This window comes from Patiria miniata, unplaced genomic scaffold (assembly GCF_015706575.1).
Source record: "Patiria miniata isolate m_02_andy unplaced genomic scaffold, ASM1570657v1 HiC_scaffold_4, whole genome shotgun sequence".
Taxonomy (NCBI): Eukaryota; Metazoa; Echinodermata; class Asteroidea; order Valvatida; family Asterinidae; genus Patiria; species Patiria miniata.
The window spans coordinates 4,880,121-4,906,152 of record NW_024037071.1 but is presented as its reverse complement, the minus strand read 5'-3'; positions in this window follow the sequence as shown (position 1 = coordinate 4,906,152).

Below are 26,032 nucleotides of genomic sequence, written 5' to 3'. Positions count from 1 at the left end.
ATTTTAGAACATTTTACATTTAGGCCTACTTAGAATTCTAATGGAGTAATAAAAAATGTCTTTAAAATCAGGGCTAAAGCGTTGTAGCCCCAAACTTGTACCTCAGTGTAGATCCAACCTTGTTCCTCAATGTAGCCCAACCTTGTTCCTAAATAGCCCCAACCTTGTACCTCATGTAGTCCCAAACCTGTACCTAAAGGTAGCCCCACCCTGTACCTAAATGTAGCCCCAACCTTGTACCTCAGTGTAGACCCAACCTTGTTCCTCAATGTAGCCCAACCTTGTTCCTAAACAGCCCCAACCTTGTACCTCAACGTAGCCCCAACCCTGTACCTAAAGGTAGCCCAACCCTGTACCTAAAGGTAGCCCAACCCTGTACCTAAATGTAGCCCAACCTTGTGCCTAAATGTAGCCCTGTACCCTGTACCTAAATCATGTAGCCCCAAGCTTGTACCTCAGTGTAGACCCAACCTTGTTCCTCAATGTAGTCCAACCTTGTTCCTAAATGTAGCCCTAACCTTGTAACTCAACGTAGCCCCAACCCTGTACCTAAAGGTAGCCCTACCCTGTACCTAAATGTAGCCCAACCTTGAACCTCAGTTTAGACCCAACATTATTCCTCAATGTAGCCCAACCTTGTTCCTAAATAGCCCCAACCTTGTAACTCAATGTAGCCCCAACCCTGTACCTAAAGGTAGCCCAACTCTGTACCTAAATGTAGCCCAACCTTGTACCTCAGTGTAGACCCAACATCATTCCTCAATGTAGCCCAAACTTGTTCCTAAATAGCCCCAACCTTGTAACTCAATGTAGCCCCAACCCTGTACCTACAGGTATCCCAAACCTGTACCCAAAGGTAGTCCAACCCTGTACCTAAATGTAGCCCAACCTTGTTCTTAAATGTAGCCCAAACCCAAAACCTAGCTCCGAGCGTGCACCAAAATGTAGCTGGGAATACAACCCCAAATCCTGGACCGAAATATATCCAAGCCATTGCCGGAATGCTGTGCATCTTATTTTGAAGATTGTATTCTTGTAGAAAATCGAAGAAACTTCTCACTTTGAGTGTAAAGTAAGAACGTTTTACTGATTTTACTGAAGTAACTTGAGATTTTCCTTTAGGTTGTACGAGGTTTTAAAGGGTTTTACGGGGTTTCTAAGGGTTCAACCATAAGCTACCGCTCGTTTAATGTTGCATTCTTCCCTTATTTGACATTATCAGCTCCGTTATCTCGTATCCCTTTAACGAGACTGAGTAGACAAAATTATGCACAAAAACTGAACTGAATCGAAATAAATGGCCTGTATATTAATGAAGTGGTTTTACAGAAAGGTGCCTGTTCTTAGTATAAAAAAAGTTATCAATTGCGCTAGCGGAGGAGAACTTTCATCGCAAATCGGATGGAATAAGAAAACCCGTTTCCTGTAGCCAGGGGACTCACAAAGGCAATATCAATTTTTATGAATTCCCCCGCAAAGCTAGGGCATTAATAACCATTATTTTGTGTGATAATTACTACCAGTTCGCTTGGTCATCGTGCCCACAGCTATGGGTAAAGGTATCGCACTCCACATTTCTGGGCCATACATTCAATTATATTAAATTCAATCTACGATTAATTTCCCTGCGTCAAGTGGAAAAGTAATAATAGATGAAAAATAGGTATTTGGCTACCGGACTGTTCTTTATTAGAGCTTGCGCTTGAGAGAGGAGGGCGCAAGGAACGTGGGGAAAAAAACACGAAATCGTTAGGAGTTCAACTTAATAAAATATTCAGATTGATATTACGTCGGAGAATCGTTAAATCCTTTTTATTTTTTTGCGATCTCTGTCACTTCTTTCAAACTGTTTTAAGGCTAAAGTCAAAAAAATTAATGCGGTCTAATGTTGCGAACTTAACAGGTTCTTCTTCAGAGTTCTTACCTATGAAAAACTTGTAAAAGTTCGCAACATCAGGCCGCATTAACATTCATTTTCCTCTATTTTAAGGCAAATACGTAGGCCAGAATCGACAATCCCAGAGTAATCTTTACAAAAAAGTGCTTTGGTAAAAATATTAAAACGGATCTTTCGTATGGGGAACACCCATTAAGAAAGCTGCGCAACAGAACGAACGAAAACAATGATATCGTGAATCATGCTTGTTCAGTGACAAAAATGAAAATAAAAGTAATAAGTAATAAAAAATATAATAATAATAATAATACAAAAAATTCACAAATTTAAATTTATGAAGAAATGTATTCAATGACACCACAGAAACTATATTTGTAACATACTGTAACAAATTCATGGGTATTTTATAAGTAATCTTAAGTAATTGAAACTTTTTTTTTTAGGTCCGAAAGGTTTGGATACTTTTGAAACGCAATTTGGATGCTTCGGAATTACATTTTCAAAGATACCTCAACATCTATGAATACCGAACAACAATACAAATGCAGCCGGTTCTCTTTGTTTGATCTAGGGCAAATATGTTGACGTTAATCAAACACTACGCTCGGCGCCGTTATCCGTCCAGCAAAATGTACAAGGTAGAATTTAATGCCACTATTTAAAATCGGTTTTGGTACTGAAGGAGGGAATTTTTCCGAGGCACTCGAGGGGCTCTTCAAATCAACTCTGGCCCGTGTTTAACAAGTTGCAGCCCCAGCCCGTATTTGGCAAGAGGGGCCCTAATCTCATCATCTGTTGGACTCGGGAAGAACCTGCCGGATTTTCCGATGGTAAATTGCTGCTCATGGGCGCGCTCTAGATTCTCTGCCTAGCCACCTACCTCAGGAGAGAGAGCGTCTCGAGTTTCCACCGCTGGTCCCGGCATGATGACTCGAGGAGATAACATCAAGACGAAGAAAGACCAAGAACGAGAGGAAGGAGGAGGGGAGAAAAGATGAAGAAGAAAAAACTGACTGACGCATGGGGAGATAAGAAATCTCCGTCATGTTGTGGGTAGAGGAGACATTTAACTTGTTAGAATGTTGCCGTCCCTCGCTCCAAGGTGGAGTACAGAGCAAACAATGGCGTGTTTTTCCAAGGACATGAAGGATGCGCTGGTGTTTGTTGGGCGGGAGATTTCCTGGAGGTTCATCCCTTTTGCCTTCTTGTCGCGGTTTGTTTTCAGATGATTTTCCAATCCACAGGCACAATCACGATACCAGCCCGACCTGGCATGATCTAAAATTATGAAAAGTAATTGCGGGTGAACGAAACAATCGTAGCATGGATTCAGTGGCGTAGCTGGGATTCAATTTGCAGATGAGGGGCGGGAGGGGGTTAGTTCAGGGGCCTCATTTTATTGTTTGAGTCGTGGGTTTTAAACAATGCAAAGCTCGTTTTTGTCTTTCCCCAAATTCTGAGAGGAGCACAAGGGTCTCGAGCGTGCCCCTCCCGTTCTGTGTCCTCTGTCTTTTCTTTGCAGGCATTGCTTACAATGTTCTCATACGTCTATTTCCCCACTACTCAGGCGATAATATCGCAGATAGATCTTTGGAGTTGCTGTGCCTGACATCTTAATCAGATAGTGATAGGCTGCAAGATGAACTTAATCAGCCGTGAAACTCGAGTGCATATTAGATTCCTAATTCATGAGCCTCCCCGCAGATTTCCCGATACCCATGTCACCAAAAATATAATTAGAAATCGCATTAAGTTGCCACTATAAAAAAATAGGCTATGTATATATGCGGAGGTTTCGGTTAAGATAACGGACAGGGGACTGTATGCATGCACTGCCGAAGTTTGCTCCAAATAAATAATAGATACTTATCTGGCTGTCCGGAAATTGAACACGGAACAAAAGTTGTTGTAAGCTTGTTTTATTATTCACCGAGTTGATTGCTGTGTGCATATTTGACTAAGGTTTTCTTTACCTATAAAACACCTTAACAGGTTTGTGTTTGTGGGGGATGGTTGTGGTCAGATGGAATTTGCGTAGGGTGGGGGTTTAAAAAAGTAATAATCTATCCTTAGAGAAGTATATCTCGTTGGTACATGGTCTTATCTCAGTAAAGTGTAAGACGAGCACTGAGAAGCGTATTCTGTGCGCGCATCTCACCACTACCTCTGAATCGTGCCAAGGGGAAAATGTTCCATTTCTATTACTCAAGCAACTTGTTCAGTTTTGGCATGTTAGTTTAGACACATCCGGTGGCATGATTTCGGGTAGTGACATACGATGTGTCAATGCTTGGAGTGGTTCAACATACTGACCGGCGTGACCAGACAGGCTAAGTGGAAAGCCTGATGCTTCACCGGGTTCTGTTTTGCATTTATCAGCTAACGGTCATGTATTCCGTGTATAACGACCGTCCATTTCTATAAGTATACCAATACAAATTATAAATAAACATAATAAATCGCTTTGTTATTGTCTACAGAAAAAACAAAATTATATTTGCTGATCTGAGAGTACAAGCGCTCGCAATCCTATCTCACATGGCTGACACACTGACTGACCGACTGACTGACACACTGATGACTACCTGACACACTGACATGTTTACGTTACATACCTAGTGTGGACATTGTTTCGTGTAATTAAAAAAACCTGTTAAAAATCATTATACTCACATTGTGAAAACTCTTTATCAACCCAATTTTTTTCTCTATGATTCCCTTTAGTGTTTCTCTTCATTTTGCCAGGGATAAACCTAACCCAAAAATGCCTCTAAACCTGTTTTTCAGAGAGGGGGAAACTTTGTTTGGACGTGGGCAAGTCCACATAACGCCGCTGCTACCTGGTTTGTGTGGACATCTTTTGTTTGGAAGTCCACACAGTGAATGTAATGCTTGTACTAGCTGACACACTGACTGACTACTGACACAGTGACTGATTATAGTTGACACACTGTCTGACTGTCACACTGACTGGCTGACACATTGACCGACTGACACACTGACTAACCTTAGCTAACACACTGACTGACACATTGACTGATTATAGTTGACACACTGACTGAGTGACACACTGACTGTCACTTGTGAATCGGGCAGTGCTATCGTATAAGATTACCCCGTAACGCCAATAAAAGGGTTAAAACCCGCCAATTGTGAACCTAGATGCACAAAAAGAATTTGAGTGAAAAGCTATTCTGAATCAATTTAATAATTTCTATTTTTATTTTTTTTTTGCTCTGCATTGTCTTATTTATTAAGCAAAGTTGATAAATACAAGTGTTACAAATGATTCTCAGGAAGCAAACGTTCTTAATTTCATAAGAAATTCAGCCTAGTCAACGTGCACGAAGAGTACTTCAATTGTAGGTTTTGCAAAGAGAAAACTTGTGATCAACCTCTCCATCATCTCTGCCTGTTCGATGGAAGTTCCTCAAGTTTTTATGATCCGCTTAAGGACCACACCCGATTGCACATAACGGACGATTTGGTGCCTAACGATCTCGGACGGCGCAATCTAATGACCATTAAAAGTCACTACGGCACAAATCATCGCTGCCTACCGAAAATAGATGGGCGCAGCGCCGGCCATAACGATTAGGGAGAACTGTTTAATGAACCACGACGATCACGAGTAAACCTTCCCTTTTTTTGTTGGCCAATTAGTCGCCGACATTTCTCATTTTCCGCTAATTAGAACTTACAAGCTAATGACGCTCTGTCAGTGCGCATTGGGAATAATTAGGAGGAAGCCATTAGCTTAGCAATTATAACTTGATATAAACCAAGGAAGGTAGAGATTGAGTGTATGCAAGTTTAAAATAAAACCGGTACATACATTGTGGAATGACCTAAAATTCAATTTAAAAAAAAATGCGGATCTAATTCAGAATAAAGTATGTCTTGCGTATATCGCGCCATACGCTCTCGAACCGGTACGTGAACGCCGTGTGACTCCCTTTGGGGTTCTCGAAAGTGGCCACAAAACGTCATTTTTATGAGAGTAGACACTTCAGGTACATAGCTTCTAGTCTACATACTCGTCTTACGAAAGATATGACCAGAATTCATGTCAGTGAACTTACGCTGTGGTTTTCACATTCGGCCCATGCACAGAATAAAAAGTCACATACCAATGCCAATTCATGGATTGATTGAGTGCAGTTCATAGTGCGAATTTGTGAATGAAAGATGCACCACCATGACTTCTGGAATGAGACTTTGGAATGAGCTTAGTGTCTTGTGAGCCCAAGAGTTGAATACATTTGACTTTGCATTTAAAAACTTTAGGCACATCCCCGGTTATTCTATCGGGCAGTTTATCAACTAAACCACTAAACTTACACTTCCTTTTCTTTTTCTTTGCTTGTCTTTTCAGCCTGGCGAAAATACGATAACATTACGGGAGATGCTGACTGATATGCGTGATTACTGCAACTTCCTTCTGAAACTCCTCGACAACGCACGCTTGGATCAAACGGAGAGAAAATGACACTTCAAAAGTCGAGAGAGAGAGAGATAAAAGAAAAAAAACACCGGCACTTTTTCACCACAGACTAACACGTCATGAGTTGTCTATCCTAAAAACAAATGGAGGGGGCGATCATTAACGGATATGACGGCCTTTCACTGCATCCGCTCCCGGCAAGCCAGTTTCCGCAACTCTGTTTCTCTTGTGACGCCATCGCGCAATGTAAACAAAACCCTGGACGACCATAGGCATCGAAACGATACCAGTTCCTTCGGGGGTTGCTCAATCTCCGTGAGGGACGAGACACGACAAATTGATGGACGAAACCTTGTTAACGTCGCACCGGGGCCTTCTCTTTCGTAGTGCATTTATTGTAATGGGCTTAGAGATGTTGCAGCAACTTCAATTGAGTTTTGTTTTTGTCCAACGACTCAAGAAAACCAACTTTCGACATTATAGTTGTTGACTGCTTCCGAAAGACATTTTTGAGGTTCACTTATAAAATGAACCTCTATTCATATTTGACAGTACGGAAAAGTGAGAAACAGGAAACACGTTTCATCAGTACTTAATATAGAGTAGTCAGTTCCTTCTTAGTTAAAATTTAATTTTAAAAGAAATCATAAGTCCCTATGTATTCAAGAAGCGTCCCCTATAATTCGAAATGTATACCCAACTCTATCTAGCTTTATCTGTTGTAATTACACCCCTTAAGTCCCCCGGTGAGCATAATGCATCTATAGCTAAAGATCATGAAGATATTCTCTAAAATGAACATTACCTCCAATTTATGATTCAAAAATCCGACGAGCTTTCTCTACGCTCGCCGTAATAAAAATCTAAAAACTTTTAAAAACATCACCTTCCCCTACAAAAGTAGTCGAATCACGTCACTGAAACGTTTGGGATGATCCTTCCATATTTCTCAGAAAAAAAGAGGAAAAACAAAAAATGGTTATCTTTATTAAGGAAACATAATGAATAGGCGCGACAGAATATTTCGACGATTCCCCTTAGTTTGGATATAAATACTTCGGTCACTTCATTGATGCTATATTTATCCGGCTGTTTTTGCTTAGTATACTCTTAGATATATATAGCTTTGGGTCGTCAAAGGAATGAGATGTAGTCCCCATGATATGTTGTTGTTATAGGTTTGTGAGAACGACGTCCAACAAAAGAAAGTTGATGTAACACGAAGAACTCAATTACGCAGCAAGCACCGTGGCTCATTTTTAGCACATGTATGCATAGCTAGGCTCTATTCAAGATGTTCCAGAAGATACTGTAATACAATGTCTCTACTGAAATGTCTAATAACATTTCACATTCGCATCAAAGAATAGCACACGAAGCCCGAGGCAACACGTACAGAAGTACCTCTAAAAATCCTATTATGTTTTGATGAATTTTTTCTTCTGACGCTGCTAATGAATTACACCGATGGCTATCGATTCGTATCGAGGGAATCAATGACATAATGAATGCACCATTACTAAAAACGGAACACGATTCCGCGAATTTGGAGATATTTCAGTATATTGTGAATTTTCCTTTATTCTGTAGAACGAGGTTTGGTTTAGTGATTAATAACGACCTCGACGTCGACGTGATGTTAAATCTGACAAACGTTTAAAAGAAAAACATTCAAATAGTATGTAGAGCGTGTCAACATCTTGGACTTACTTTGATTTTAGTGAACTAATTTCAGCATAAAACCGGTTGATATATAAGAATGCCAAGTTGATCTGCCATTACGCAGAGCGGAATTTGCCCTCCGGTAAGTTCACACAAATTTTAATTAAAGGGTAGTTCACTTGTGAGCATATAGGAACGGTTTCAGCAATGACCTTTCTCTGATATTAACAAAGTATACTTAAGGTTAATATATATTTACAGGCATTTACTTTCGATTAATACCGGAAAGGGTATAGCGTGTATATCTGTGAAGAAAGATGTATATAATACTCTTGTTACTTCAAAGAGACTCGATTACTTTGACTTAATTTCATTGTTTGAACACTATTATCTTGAATAAAAGATTTGAAAAACCAGACAGGAAAAAGCGATTGCGCCAATTACTGAATGAACTTGTATCTTTTATCGGACTTGAAGCTACCGGCATTCGTAACTGAAAATTTGGGAAGTTGTATCGTATGGATCATATGTGCATGTGAGTTTGTTTCTGCATTCAAAAGGGACGTTGAACAATAGAGGACAATAGGGTACACAATTCCCGAAGGTCTACAATTTACGACCGTGTACAAAACATATGGGAGGTCTTCCTAAAAAGTACAAACAAAAGAGGGACAATAGGGGGTCCCCGATTGAAGGCAAATACACTCTTTTGGTGTGTGTATGGGTGGAGTGGGGGTGTAACACCCCACCCATTAATATTTTTTGTCTGCAAAATCGTTGTTTTGTCAGCAAAAATACCGCAACGAATTGAGCAACATACTGTCAGAAAGTGTAAGAAATCGTCTGCAACAAAAGCCGCATGGTATTCGACTCCAACCCCCTGACTCCATCCCTACCGCAACCGAACCCCCACCCTTCCCCCACTCCCCCTTCCACTGTTTTGATTTTCTAGTAGCCGGCTGATCAGAAAAAAATCCTGCCGCACGGAGGTTCTGTGGCTAAATCAAATTTGTTGTCGATGTCATCACACCCCCATTCCAATTTGTCCGGCGACGCCCCAGATGACCACAGTGTTTCCGTTTCGGTTCCAATAAAACTCGCCGCGCTATATAGGTCTGAGGTTAAGCAAATATCAAACTAGATCTTTGTATTGTATCTCTCGTCCTACACATACAACGTGAATCAGAAATGGATAGTAAGAGGGCGATGTTGTTTTTCAAAGCGGGTTTGCACTGTGTCCCTCGAGAAAAACGCGTACAGAAAGACGCAATACGTAAGTTGCGTATCTAAACAACTTCTGACTTGAAGTTCTTAATGCTCACGAAGATGACAACATACGCCTTTCAAGTTGGCATCGTGCGTGGATGTTTAGAGGAATTATCAGAAATTATAAGATTGCCCTTTTGGTGGCGTTGTAAGACATGAGGTACTATGTTGTCTTGAGCAAGTAAAAAAAAAGTACTGTTTTTTTTTTCACGTGAAGCTTGCAACCTTAATTTGCAAAAAACACGTCACTTTGTAAGTAAACTTCTTGGAACAAACACTGACTACTATAGTCACGGACTTCATACAAATGAACGAAAACCGGAGCATTTTCCAGGAAGAATGGCAAAAGGGCACAAAAACTGTCCTTCATATCTGTATCGCTTTGTCATTGTTGAGAGTTTTACTTGTTGGCACAGTGTCCATTTTAGGATTTTAGTCTGCATGTATTTCATTTTATATTTAGTGAAATAGATTTCACTCAATACCAATATGCACCTGTTATTAAACCGACCAATGCATATTGTGCATGTCCCCATCATAACAGAACGAAAACAGGTGCCTCAATTAAGCAATCACCAGGACAGTACTTTTAAGAAGTGGATATATGACGAGGTGTCAGGCGACACAGTAAAGAAATGCAAAGTATTAAAAAAAAATAACAAGTCGCCGTTCATCTCACGAACGGTCGTTCCCTCCCGCAACCCATGTGGAATTTCTCATGAAATTCTCTGGAGGACAAGTTTCAAAACACCAACCAGACATTTTTAGAAGGATATCGCTTTCAGGCGAGTATAAAAAGCTGAGATTCCCCATGGGATGTTCCTGATGCATCAGGAAAACAAATATTTACTAGACGTAAAAAAAGGACTGAGCGAAAGGAAATACACCCCTACCCGGAGAATCTTCCCCTAAACTAAGTTCTAATTGGGAGGATTGGAGAAAGCCTTCATAAATAGTGACATATGCCTTCGGAATGAATGAACATCAGCCGGATATTACTATCGTTGACAAGACAATCAGCTTATGATGGAAGGTTTTCCACAAGCCCGGGCTAATTGAATCGCAGTTGTCCAGGCCCGCTTTAATAAAACTCATAAATTTACCAAATAGCTTAACAACTGTGATTATTGTAATGTGACACCTTCATGTTAACAGGCGAGCCGAACGTATATGCCAAGTTGGTAATTTCAACAATTGGTAATAAAATCAATAAATTGTCTTGCCTATAGTCGGGGATATTCCAAAAGTCCCAGTACTAATCATGTTAATTGTTTTCTTTTGGTAAAAAAATACAGATTGAAAAGTAACACTACTAATTATCAAAATAATCATCGACACCGCATTAGGCCCATTGTCATTTTCTTATTGAAATTACTAATTGGGAAGTAATCTTCGTTTCTAACTTGACGAAGTCTTTAAGTCTTTTAATGTTTCTGGTTGCAATTGGGGTCAGCAACCACTCTATGTTTTATTTTTGATTTACTCGATTGGGTGGAATCGGGTGGGGTTTTTCCCCGGGATTTTGTTCTCTGGGACTTAGAGCTGAATTCCTTTCTTTATCTCATCGCAGAGGAGGTTTTGGATTTGATGGAGAAGCAGTGCTTAAAACAGTTACGGTAAAAGGGGAAAATTATCAACCAAAAAAATGATGTCGGATAACTTAAATTTGCTGTTTTCAGGATACCTTTTAATTTGGAACATTTATTTCAAAATTGACAAATGTGCAGTTAGAAGTATATTATATATATACAAAGATCTGAAATACTACATGAGCAAATTGACAACATTTCGGTATAATTGGTGAGTTGCTTTTGTGCCCTTACCTATTGACAGACAAGCGTACACGACCGAAAAACAGTGACACATAAAGGACAAAACACACATATAATATGGACACACAACAACAAGCTAGAAAACACAAGCTGGTGTGAGACAAGACCATGAAATTCAGTTCATAAATCATAACTCATTATATGAATATGAATCGAGAAGATGAGCTTACGAAGTTCTAGGTTTTTACAAATCGTTCAGCAATTATACCAAGCCTGTGTAGGCCTATCCATGTAATATCATAGTGAATAAGTGACGTCGAAAATTATTGACTTTCTTTCCCAGATCATCATGATGAAAAGCGTGGGTAAGTGTGAGTATTGGTGTGTATTACCCATAATGGTTTTCTTTGACCACTCTAGGGATACGGAGTGACGATGGAAAGCCCACGTTTAGGCCCATAGACTTCCGACGCAGTAATAAGACAGTCCCATGTCAATGTCACGTAGAAGATAAGAGGTCAAACGCCTACTTAGAGTTTCTTTTCAAGATTATATTTGAAGATAGTGTCGGCTTTAATTATGAGCATCTGTTTTGCGTCACGTCCCTGTGCAGCAATGGTTGAATAATGTGTATATCTGAAATTTAGTGCGAAAAGATAAGGAGGGTTAGCTCTGTGACGTCATTCAAATCGACACAGAGAGACAACCAGTAGTTGGAATTTGTTTTTAGAATCATGGCATAAGCTACTGGACAGTGACAAGCGATTATTGTGGTGGGGAGAAGTAATTGCACTTGATCCCTTTCAAATCTTTTACATAATCATGTGTACATGCAGTTTCTGCTGATTATCTCCCGAACGTTGTTCAAGTATATAGACGATGTTTGAAAATAATAAAGTGATAAATTATATGGAAGGACGAACCAAACATGGATGGACAGATTGGTTGAACAACACAGAAAAACGAAAATTATAATGACACTTCGACTGACCAGAAATGGAACGTTGACGGAAGTCAGTGGGATTCATTATCTATTAGAAAACGTTTCTTTACAGAAAAAAAACGGTAGAAACAAATGACGTTAAAATACTCGGGCAAAAGATGTTTACTTAAAATGATATAAATCGCCTACTTGTCGAGATCAAGTCCATTTCCGTAAGCGAGTTGCATTAAGCTAAGAAAATGACTATTTAAGAACAAGATCTTAATAGCACACACAAAAATTACTTTTTATAGAAAGTGCGACACAATTTTTCAGTAAATACATTAAGGAAAAGGGACAAGGTATTCGCGATTGACCACTGACTAGGCCAAGTGCGTCATGACTTGCCAAATTGACCAGTTTGTTGGATTCTGATCACGCTTTGAACAGACATGCACTTCCAACCAATTAAGTACAACTTTCAGAAAACCGCATATAAATCGAAAAAATGACCTTTTGATCTGTCCCAATTGACGTTTCACTGTGTTAGACCATCCCCATGCCAACTGAACAACCAAGAACACAAAAAGCTTGAAATATTCCAATGATACCCTGATTGAAAAAAAAAGTAGTTAGGAAAAGTGAGCAGTGGGTATGATGTTTGATGTGATGTGGAAGGGAAATCTGATAATGCGCAGAAATTGGAAAATGAGCTCAAACAAATACCTTTTGATGCTTGGCTTTCAATTTTGGATGGGGCTTAATGTTTCCTTCGAATGTTAATAAGTGACTGATTTGTCGCGAGACTGCATGGAACCGAAGGGTTATGGACGTCAACAAGCGTACACCGACAGTAGACAACAGATACACCGGGCTTTAGGGCTCACTGTGCCGCTGTTTTCAACGATTTGGTGAGGCTAGCTAGCTACGGAGTGTTGTCATTTCTTCGCAAGAAAACCTATAAATTTGCATCCCTTATATATCTGTCCCCAGTGCTATTTTTTAACTTTCACCTCGAAAAAAAATAGACTGTTTCATTTGCTATTTTCCTATCAATATATAAGTTATTCACTTTTGAATGAGACATCGAACGAAAAGAAAATCCACCGACGTTTAGTTATTGAGTTATTTCTCCCCAACATTCGAATTAGTGGCTGACAGACAATATCGGCTCTGGAAAGGGCAGGTTCATCATTTGTGCGCAAAACGAAAGCCCATTTTCAGTGGGTTACAGACACCCCAAAATCGGAATAAAGTAGTTTATTTTGTAAAAAAAAACCCTAAAATTTGGTGGGATAAAAATATTTTGAAGAGCACGTCATTGGAGGTTTATGTAACTTTAATCATTTAATTTATTCAAAGTACAATGGTTATTCAGTTCATGCAACGCATTGATTACATCTACGTATCAATATGGATTAATATCAATGATAAAATTGCTAGGTGGAGGCACATTAAACCTCGTTCCCAGATTCTGCTTCATTTCAACCTCGGTCTTACCCTGGGACGATAACTCGATCCCTGTATTCCGATTAGATGCCCCAATAACAATGAACGGATTTATACCGTGTACTTTTAGTAAAATCCTACTTAGTTTATTTTAGTTTTAACGGATGAGGCCTATACGGAAACACAAAGTTTAATCGACAAGCCGAGTCGAATTTATTGGTTCCGACAACTCTATGCATATATGCAGTACATCAAGGTTCGTAAACAATCACTGCGTATCCAATTGACCTCACAACGAGAACTCTCTCTTTATTTTGCCCACAGCCTATCTACGGAGTCCCTAAAAAAACATTCTTAATTTTTTTTTTAAATATACATTTTAGCATCGTTGTTTTTTGAAGTCCAAATCAGCGTCGATCAAACTTGGGCATTGCTGGAGCGGAGCGGCAAAGAGACCCACGCATTTTTCGGGTATTGACTTGCGTTACAATTTAACACACTAACTGCTCACGAAAAGAATGCTTTGCAAGAAAATTTACAACCACACTTTAGAAATACCACTGTGACACGAATGAACTAAATGCATTTTGACAAATACGCCATATTTTGTTTTAGAGATAGAGGGCGCTCGTACGATGCCATTTGCTTAAGTCCAAAAATGTAAACGCAAGTCAAGGACCTAGGATACAGTCCGTTTTTACCTCTAAATTGCGTCGTAAGGCCTATTACACAACAAAATTGATCCTTTCCAAGAATGGTGACGAACAGCGCCACCTTGTGTCAGAATGACACAAACATACCTGTAAAATAGCCCTCATCTCGCGATATCTGACATAGTTTGCTTTCCATTTGGTTTTTCAGCAAATTTGTTTTCCTTCAGTTCGTGCTTTTCTAGTTTATCTGTAAGTTTTCATGCTTAGGTTCTGTCTTGGTCCAATTACTGTCCGTGTGTACTTGTTCCTATTTCTGCTGTGGGTTAGTCCGTCCAAGGCATCTCGCCACAAACCTAGGCTTCTATTATAGAAGATGCATCCATGCCTAAGTTCGCTTCTTACACCTTTTCGACAAGTCCATATACCTTTTCAAGTATTCTCTGCATATATTATTCATTTGGTATGGAAACCAATGTGAGTTTGAATTGAATTGAATTGAAAAATAAATAGTGTCTTAGCGCTTACCCCTTTTTTCACAAGCCAAAATTGTAGCTCGGAGCTTCCTTCTCGTGACACAAAATAGGAAAACCCGCCGAGTGTAACAGCATAGATGATGTCGATTATTTTTCCCGATTCCTTCAGGTACGGTTACATAATGAAAATTTTGAACAGTCTTCAATAGCCCAACCTAGGAAGGTATATTCCTGTATGAAGTATTTAAACGAGAAATGCAAAACAAGTTTCTAAAAGAAGCATCTCGTGGATTTTACAACACCTTGCGAAATTTGTATAAGTGCATTATCATATGGATTCGCCCGAAGCACTGTCATTAGGCCAGCTTAGTCACAGAAGCCGAGCATTTCAAATACCGATAGTTCTTCCGGACGAACTAATGGTTACTATCTTTCAGGGTGAATTGATTTTTTTGTGGAATGCATTTTCTTAATGGCTCTTGTTCAAGGTCTAACAAGACAATCCTCTTGGAAGGGTCAAGAGGTGGCAGATAAGCTCTCTGCGTTACTCACATTTTGTTTTCTATCACTGCGTGATTCTGATACACTGTCACTCACGTCTTATTCATAAATGAAGATGTTCATTTGAGTGATGAAAAAAACAAGCCCCACACCGGAGGGCTTCCTCTAAGACGAATGAAAACGCGTGACGAACTTCTACGGAAAATGTAATGTTACACCATCAATCTGAAAGAGGATGTTATCTAATTGCCATATATTTTTTTCCTATCAGTCTTGTTTGTCACACATTGGAAGTTGTTCATGTGATAATGTTTCATTGTATTGTAATTTCATACTTATGCAGGATACGCGCATCTATAAAAACATTTTTGATAGGCTACATGTTGAAAATGACGGATAGTACGGTGCAAATGCTCTTATCAAAACATACAATCGGCTTCTATTAGACCAGTGTTTTCCGACTAAATTCGAGACTGCAATGAAATGGATCCAGAGTATTGGCCTACTCAATGTCAATTACGCGCGGAATTTTGACAATTATTGTAACACTACCTCGGACAGGTTGTGAAAGCAATACGCATCTTCAGATCGATAAGTCTGGGAACCGACGAACTTGCACATCATTTAGCACGGTCGAAACAAGTCTAAAATGTACGTTCAAACTAGTAGTCACCAAATTTATTATGTTAAAAGGAGATAAAATCAAGCTGATTTTTAAAATACAATAAAATCGTTTTTATCCATGTTGGAAGGGGAAGTATGTTTTTCAGTAGATTTGGCAGCTTTTAGCAAAACTAATCATAAAATGCACGTCCTAATTTTAGACAATCGCATTGTTTTTTGTTTATATCTGATACAGGAAAAACTATATTATGGATTAAGAAAATAGTTATTATTAATCACACCAATCCTACTTTATATAGGTACACCAAAGACAGAACGGTGCTACTTCTCAATAAATCTGGACTTTTACTCATTACTTCCCCAGTCATTTCCTAAAAGAAAAAGATGATTAATAAACTTCTATATCAGTGTTAGATATTGTCTCTGCATAACACTTTATAATGCATAGGTTCTTATTTCGACTTGTCAAGAATATTTCATATTGAGTTAACATTATATTTACTCAAATACAACTAAACCTAGAGATTGACGTTTTAAATTTCAAAAATTCACTTCAGCGCACCTCGAACTTGTAAAAACTTTGAAATTCGCCAAGTAATGTTGTACCATGTTGTGTGAAGTGACCCTTCAACATAAATCGATGAATGCATTATGAGTATCCTCCATGTTCTGCGGTATTAGTCACGGTCAATTTCCCAATCACAAGCCAGGGCGTACTGCAGTATAACCGAACACAATTATGAAGCTGTGTTTCGGGTGCAGACCAGTAAATACATTTTCATAGCCATCAATGATAAATACCCCTTCTTTAAAAATAAATACCCCTTCTTTATCACTGATAGCTTAAAGCTTTATTTACCCTCTTTCAAGTTTCTGAAATTTTTCAAGGATTAACCAACGACATTTGGGCGATTCTCCCCTCCAAAGGTGATCACCCCTAAAAGCATTCCGGGAGCCAATCGCAATTGTGAAAATTGGTCCCTCTACAACAAAAATAGAGCGACTTTCCTGTCCAATAAACAAATTCAAAAATTCAAGTTGAATATTTGTTCTGTAGTGCTTCTTTTACTGCAGAGACCAGCCTGTTATTCAGCAATGACCTCTTCTGCCTGTGATTTCAGCTTGTTCATCAGGATTACTTGCAGCATCACTTTGCTTGCGAGACTGATGCGACTGTATGGTCAGATAGTTCTCGCAGTGTTGCCTTTCTTAGGGAGAGTGATGATGCGTGACTGAGTCCAAGTTGATGGCCACTCTCCAGTCTGCCAGATCTTGCTGCAGGTGAGGACATCTGTCACTGCTTCTCCTCCATGTTGGGATGTTGCACCTGCAGCATGTCCCTTCTTCACTGATCTTATAGCTGCTTCAACTTCTTCACGCAGAATAGGGAAGTCATCGTCATTTAACGATTCCTGGCTTGCAAACGTACACTGGGTCTCTTTGTATATGATGGTTGTAGAGTTCTGACCAGTACTCTGTCCACCTGTCGATGATGTCTTCGTGTTCTGTAAGGCATGATACGCATAGCTATTTAAAAACATTTTGTATGTTGTTCGACTATCGCGTCCGATATAAAAATCCAATAACACGTGCAGAGCTTGGACCTTTCATTTATACCAACTCAAGTGCAGAGGTCCCTCAACCCTCTATAAATAAATAAACAAAATGGGTCAATCTACTCGTCTGCACCATTTGATTGACTTTCATCTTTCCTTCGATCTAGACGGAAAAGGTCAACTCAAAAAGTAATTAATAGCCTCGAAAAATTAGTCAACACCAGATCTATGCCATACCAAATTCAACGAGTCCGCGTCTTGTATAATGATTGTGATATATCGTTTCTATATAGCGCTATCTTTTTGGGTAGTTTTCCGTTTTTTACTTGACAACTATTGTTATTTGGACGCTGTACACTAGAGAACAGCTGTGTGAATTTGAAATCTCAAATTACCCACGATATGAAACTGACAAAAGGTAGGTGCATTACAAAGAAATTGACTGAAGCAAGGTTAAACCTCATAGTTTGAATTTCACAGGAAACGAACCAGACAGTAAGAAATATAAATTTGGAGTGTAGAATTTTGCTTTATTATTACATCAATAGAATTTTAAATGACTTAGTGTCAGATCCTTGTCCTTTAGTGACAGTGACTCGTTAGCGTGAATAGTAGACAATGTTACTCAGGTTTGGTCAAACTTACGTTCTTTAGAGGGCGCCACGCAAGTTTGTTATAAGCCTACGCTTAGGCGATTTTTTTCATCGAAGATTTTACACTTTACATCGTGAATAGCGCCCGCTTTTGCTGGAACAGGCCGCGTTCATTTCCAACTTGTAAATAAAATGTCCAGCCACAGACGCAAACCACGATGATAAATACTCATCCCACACTTCAAATAAACAGGAAAAGTATATCACAAACCTTTAATGTGTTCGAGATACACTAGATACAATACGAATTTTTTTATTACATACCCAGGGTGAAGTTGGGCAGGCGATTATTAAACTATTTCATTGTGACATTGCCAAATTCTTATTCGCTACCAGGGATTTTCCCTTTTCGTTTTTTTTTTTAATGGCGGCTCCTGACTTGTGGATTCCAGCTAAATGCCGGTTGATGTCCTGCTTCTGAAAAATCACAATTTAAAATGTACCAGGCACAACTCAGAGTTGTCCAACCATGCTTTGGGCTAAAAAAAAAATGAGGTGAAGCCGAATGAGATGAAGCCCAGGTTTTGAAAAACCTTGAGCTATTTTCTTTTTGGCAAAAGGCTTACTACACTTTTTACAGAGCGCCCTCTTTTGCCTGCCGTAAAAAATCTGATCCGTAAAAAAACCCAAATCATTGACGCCATTATCTTTATGCAAGGTAACTCTGACTTCACAAGTGCCGACGAAGAGAGTTCGAGGGCAAACTATCTTAACACTTCATTATGAAAAGGCCTTTTCAACTGATCTCTTTTATACTGACTGGATAATAGAGATCAGTGGCTTTTTCTAAGCGAAATCCTAATGGTTTTACCTTTGTCACTATTATTTCAGTCATTAAACCAATACAGGTACACCCCCCCCCCCAAAAAAAGAATGGCCTCTCTAATTTGGCAGAGGCAATGACGATCTCATTCAGAAAATACTCTTGAAATACACTGCATCTTTTTGGAGTGAAGACATGCCAACCATTATTATCCTCGTTGATCTGCAAAGTAGAGTAGCTTTTTGGGTGGTGGCGCTATTTCAAATACACATACATCACCCTTTGCTTATGTCTTCGATTTTTTTGCGTTGGTAATGTTTTTTTTTTCCTAGGCAAAAATTCGATTAGGTTTTCATTCGTCATTATAACAAGCCATTTAGATCGGTCACTGTTTCAATTATAACTCATGTACAAAATTAAAAATCATATTCACACTTCGATATGAAACAATATGCCTTAATGAAAATGTACGACAATTAGCTTGACCTAAGATTACTAAGATTCGAAGATTCTGGTCAGGACCTTATTAATGTTATAGGAGTCCCTGGGCCAAAAGATTCAAGGAATAGGGGAAGCCAGCCTCAAAATTAATGAATGAATATAAGAACTTGCTGTTACTTCTATAATCAGTGGCGTAGCCATGATTTTTTTCAGTGGGCTGGGGTGGTGTTGGGGGGGGGCTGGGGCACCATCATTATATGGGCAGTACCAAAGGCAGATCAACAACAACTCGCCTAGATTTTCAGGGGACCGACCAGCCGGTTTGGCTGCAAATTCGAGGGGGAGGGGGGGGGGGGAGGGCTGGACCCCATTTACGCTAGGGGCGCTCTTTTTCTGATCACCTTATACATGTACATATTTTATTCATCTATAGGGTAAGTGGAATTAGCATCGCGATGCAAACTATACTATAGTCGTCAACATTACTCTTTTGGCTGAATTACTTGAACAAAATGTTTACAGTCATTAAATTTACGGTCCGAAATTCTACAATGTGCTTTTTGATTTTGGGATGAAGGGGCTGTGTCCATCACTCTGGTTTTGTCTTCGGTCTTACTTTGTTGGTATTAAAGATTTGTTGGGGGAATAATTTTCTGCAGTTTTCTTTCAAGCGGAGCAACGGAGGAACTTCAAACTTGGTATGAAACATTAATCCTGATACACCGATGTGTATACAAGTGTGACGTCATGATGACTTCATCATGAATCAAATTACAAGTGAATTAAAGAAACTGGTTTGTTTCAATCGTAACTCATGTACAAAATGGCCAATCTGTTCATGCTTTAATTGTGATTTGATAAAAAGTGCCTCGATGCACTTTTTTTATCGTGTACTGGAAGCCGCTTGTAATCATATTACATTATAATGTACTTGCAACTGAAACAGGTGTTTTATGATGCTCCTGCATGAGGAGGTATTTCCGTATGAATAGAACTGCAAACAATGCATTGTTTGTAAATTAGTCTGGTTAACCATTACAAAGAATTTATTTTGTAAGATTTCCCTCGAAATTATGCTGCAGTTGATGGCACTATCCCGCACTCAGAAAGTCTGGTGAGAATGTAAAATATGGAGCATTGTCTTCCTCAGAATACCCCCCCCCCCCACCACACACACACACCACCACCGCCAAACCTTCTATATCATGCAAAACCGAGATAAATCAAAGTGATTCCAATCAAGGAACAGATTGCAGAGTACCTGCATAGGGCAGTATGCTATGGAGTACTGCAGGCACTGAGCTAATTCCTTCTGTTCTCAGCTTAAAGAAGAAAAAACGGACCCTAAATTGCCGCAGTTCCTAGGCGAGCTGAAATGAGCCTGGAGTGTTTGCAGACAACATTGGAATCGTGCTTGGCTGAGACTCATTCTGATAATGGTTGGCCTGACGTTATTGATGGTACGGGTAGATAGGAGGAGACAGTGTTACAATGCGGCATCGGTAGCCATTCAGGTATGCACGCCGAGCCCCTGTGTTTAAATCGTCATCTTCTTTCCTTTAAAGAAAGGCTTGATTTTTTTAATAAAAAGTTAAGCGCAATGCCACCATATGTTCCTTTTCAAATGAGAAATGCAACAACTATCTTCAAAGGCGATTATGAAAGATGAAAACCAGGAGCTAGTTTCATTAAGGTGCTTAGTAAAGCATTTTATTTGTTTAGAAAGTTAAGCAAATGCGGCTTACCGGCAACAAGCCATGGAGTGCATTTGTTTGTTGTTTTTCGACTGGTACTAATTTTTGCTCAACACTATTGTTTTCATAAAATCCGTGAAATGTGGATCGAGTCAGAACCTTAATTTTATTTCCGACCCCAGACAACTCCACCACGGTAATACGGGACCCTTTTTTCAACTTTCTACACACTGAGCCATGTGGGCAAAGTCCCAAAAGAAATGAAATCAATTAAACAAATGATGTATCTCTGTTTATAAAATGCAACTTTGTTGTTGTTCCCCAAAAGTATTAAACTGGTTAAAAAAAATCGAAAACGTAGTATCAGGTATTCACAAATTGGGCCAGATCTGGACATGAATCATATATAAATGTGGCGATATTATTCCTTTTTTCTTGACGGAACAGACACATACATTCAAAAGATAGGCCTAGTCGTTTAAAATGAAAAGGCATGTTTCATAAAAGACAAAATCGATAACTGGATCCGATATAATATTGACAGCTTTGGCCTTTAAAGAGACTGCGAGACCTTCTTTTTGTCAAAATCAATTATCGATAAGCTATACCAAGGAAAGAAATCCACACTAAACCAAAGTCAAGAGAACTTTGTGACTTAGTCCGTGATCTTTTTACTCATGATTATGTGTGCGATGTGAGAACGCGCACAAAGAAAAGCACTAATGAACTGCTACATTAAGTAATACGGAAACAGTGATCTGACTTTACTTTGTCTCGATAGATCTGGCTTTGCACAACAGTGGTGTCATCATTATTGCCCCAAAGGATCACGAACTTCCAACTCGTCGGCGATTCAGAAATTAGATCCATACATTAGATTCTGAGAACTGAGATCATGTTCGATATAACAAACATGGAGGGCTATGCAATGTTTACCCAAGGATTACTGTGATGAGTTTTCGGTTTGTCGACTCCTGAATTATGGAATTCAAAGTTCAAGAAGTTAATGACAATACATCATCCAACCATAGGCCTACCTTTGAATTAGTGCGCGGCCGTCTCAGCCGGAAAAGATTGTTAATCATTCAATGGATACATTTTAAAGAAACTGAAAAAGAAAACCAGATAGAAAAATCGTGTAACCATCCTTACCAGCCAACGGAAAAGAAAAGAAATCTATATTTGGAAGTAATGATCGATTCCTGTATATATAGTGGCAATGGCTCAAATCAAGAAATCGTCCATTGTTAAAGGAAGAGGAGGCAAAATAACAACATTGTTGGGTTATTAAGTTCATATTTCATGGCTATGTTGGAAATTAATTGATGTATTTCGTTAATTTGAAAGGTGATAAATCACTGTGACAAAGTGTTGAAATTTAAAGAGAAAAATTAAATTATTTGGAAAAATTCTTTGAAAACTACATTGATTGTTTTGGCACGAAGTTGGACAAATTCAGTCGTGAATATTGTACTATGTTAATTGGTACAAATCGATATTGGACCACATGGACCACTCTTTGTCGAGTATAACTTTTTTTTAAGTTTCAGTCTGACGGAAGGAAGTTTCCCTCAAATAGAGAGAATTTTAGGAAATAAGAGTACATTATATAGACAGTTTTCAATCAATTATATAACCTCTTTACTGTGGTACATTAATTAAATTACCGGGAAACGTTCGAACTATCAGACAGCTCGTATGTGAACTTGTTTTTCCAGAGTGACTGATCTACAATTTTCTCTTTCATTCCTACGCAACGTGTCCGGCTCCAGCACTTAAACGAAAAACAAACAAGACCACAAATAATCATTAGTCCAACGAGTAGGACGCAGATGCTTTTTAGTATTTTTAAAAGCTCGAGAGAACAACCTGGCCTGTGATTCCTGCAGCTATCCAGAAACTAGACAGCGACGCCACGGTACATAACCCGATACCAGGATTCCGAGGCTGGATGGCGGCACGAACATGCGACCATTCCATCGTATGAGAATGATGTCTCATACTCCGAATAAACACCGACACTGTGTCACATGTGATTAAAAGTCAACTTACAGAGATAGCTTGCTAACTTGCCTGACAGGTACACACGTTCGAAGTGCGGGGAACTTTTAAGGTGCATGAGGCATTTAAGTGTACAAATAATATAGTGCAGGGAACAAAGCGTAGCCCACGTAGACTAAAATATACGGAATGGATAACTACATGCATTACCTATTCAATGACAAGTTGGCATTGTGATATCTTAAGACTGAGTCCTACTTAAACCGTTACATTTTTCCCCAGCAATAGGTAAGAAGGATACACAATTTCATGCGGCTTATATCTGTGCCATACCAAGTGCTCGAGTGTATCTTAATGCACCGTAAAATTGCTTAAACAATAATTGAGTGGTATCCACTTGTTGACGTACATGGTTCATATGGTTTGACGCGAAATCAAATCCATTCAGGATATCCGATTTTTCTGCTATGAAATCGTCACTGGAAGCAGTTGATTTAACTTTCATTGTGTTTTATAGTGCACACAAATTATTGTAATACAAATGTGTTGAATGTCATATAATCCCACTCTGCTACAAAAAAAAAACAGGGGTAAAATTGAAGTTAAAATATGAAAAGAGTCTTGAAACTTAAGTCTAACTCAATGTCTTGGCTTACAATTTTTTCAGTTTGAGCAACAAAATATGCGAAACTTTTATTTCTGGATTGGCGATACGGTTTAGGCGATCAAGGGCAAAAGTGAGACATCGCGGTATTTGCCAAATGTCTTTGAGCGCACATTTAACAAAATAATGTTGGCTTCTATCCAGATATATACAAATTCTTTGACGTCTTCGGCTCCTGATGAAAATCATTGCATAAAACTCAAAATGAAATGGAGGGACATGATACACAATGTCATGTCTATCTCTATCTGTGCCTGTGGCAATTAGATACACTGGAAGCACATGGCACAGTTGGTTTTAGACGTCTGTACCGCAGACCGTAGCCCCGCCACAATTGAGATCCCTGTTTAGATCAGTAAATGTGAGTGTGGCGCCCCGTGTAAGTACCACACGAACCTATTACATGATCATTCGAGTTGCCATAAGCCTGTCGGCTTATCTACTGTGGGTGAGTTGCATTGCAACTTTTGCAAGTCAACTTCATCTTTTGAAGCTCATGAATTCTAACTAAAGCCTTGTTTCTTAATCGCAATTAAAGTGTGGCGATCTAAAGGTAACTATTGCATGACCTTTCTAATTGACAACCTATTTTCTGTACGACTTAAATACATTTGCTCTTTTGGCTGGAACTTACTTTTGCCGAAGCAGGAGGAAAAATGACGAGGGGCGAATCATTTCACTGTTAATCTAATGTATGTTAAACAGCATGGACGGTAAATCAATTGTATAAACTGTTGTGGGCTCTGGATATAGCCTTGTCTTGCTCTGCAATCTAACGGTACACCGCGGCTAGGCTGTGGTATTCCATATTCCGTATGCATTCTAAATCACGTATAATGTATGATTACTGAACCAATTAAACAGCTTATTAGCATGGTGCCTTTCGTCATAAAGATTGAAATCCAAGAACGGAGCCTGGACACGGGTCTTCCATTCCGCCGGGAAAAAAAACTTGCTGGAGATAGTCAAAGGAAGTGTATATCATAACATAATGCATTAGTGCCCTTGGTAAAAAAGGGGTATATGTTCACAGAGAAATCTATATGAGACTTCATCAGACTTTCATGTCGTAGCCTTAGTCATAATTAGTCAGATTTATTCAGTTCATCATGCACAATGGCATTTTGAGCCTCTGACCCAATTAACTGTTGTCTAATTTATGGACGTGGGGAGTGCCCAGATATGAAACGTCGTTTCTTGTTAGCGTCATGGTATAATACACAATTACGCGGCCATTTTGTGGGTCGGGATGTTTGCTTCTTAGACGTCTGGGAACCGTTTCAAATCGGAGTGTCTCAGATCGCCAGAATCCCCCAACTCTTTTTTCACCTGATGACTTTTCTCAAGGGCATTGCCGATATTTGTAGTGTAAGGAAATATCTTTTGTATTTTTCCATAGTGCACTAGCACCTGATTCACATAGACCACTACACGCTTGACAATAACGTGATTTATTTTATATAATAAGTTTAGTGACATAATGATGGGGCGTGGGTAGTAACCCCCCCCCCTCCCCGCCCTTAAAAAGGAAAATGGACACAGAAAAAGACATAAAAGACCCGAAGACAATTATGCATTATGAAGTTTAGTGAAAGTTAATAATAACAAACAATTGCAGGAAGGGGCCCAACACCTACGTATGAACAAGTTTGTATAGTAAGCTGCGCCTCTGAATGTCAAATGAAGTCCAACAAGAGATACACATTGTAGCATTGAAACTTGAGTAATAAAATGATACACCTGAAGACATTTGTTATGGACTTGCATCTTAGCCTGGGGAAAGGAATATTTCCATTCGTTGAAACCTTAGGCAGGAGTATCGATCCCACGATGCATTAAAGTAAAATCATGAAAGCCGTGCTATATACGTTCAAATAGTATCTCTTTTCGCTGTTTGATGGGATTATGTCCTTCAAAATTATTAACTATCACCGACGTTGGTTTGTGTGTTGATTGGTTGGTTGATTAGTGTGTTTGTCTGTGAACAGGATATCTCAAAAAGTTCACAAAAGATTTTTATGAACAATTTTTTAGGGATGGTCCTTATATTTCGGAAGTGATCCGGATCTGCCTCTGGCCTGGATGCAGGATTTTTAAAAGAAATTTGTACCCATCATATTGAAAACTTTCACCAGATCGCTCTGTGGGACCAACTTCGTGTGCGTGACACTGACCCATATGCCTTATCACCCACCTAATCTAACCACAAAGGTCAATGGACTAGACAATTTTATACAGTGGGGGAGTGGAAAGGTAGACCAACACAGGCATATACATGAACAGGGTTGGTCCTTGGTAAAAGTACAAATCGATTAGATTTTGTTTAGCCTTGGCGGAGGTTTGCGCCTCTGAGTGCTTTCTAGTTTCGCAATTTTTCCCAGTTAAAATATTTTTTTATTCACATGATATATCTAAACATGCCAACTTTAAAACAAAAATGTTTATAAATTTAAAAACGAAATTTCAAAATTGGTGTAGCCACGTATCCATTCCCAGTACGATGCCACCTTAAGACCCACTTTTAGCTTTGAAACTCAAATCGTCAAACTATTTCAAGGATTCTTCCATACTTGGTTGGAAATGAAATTCAAGCGAAG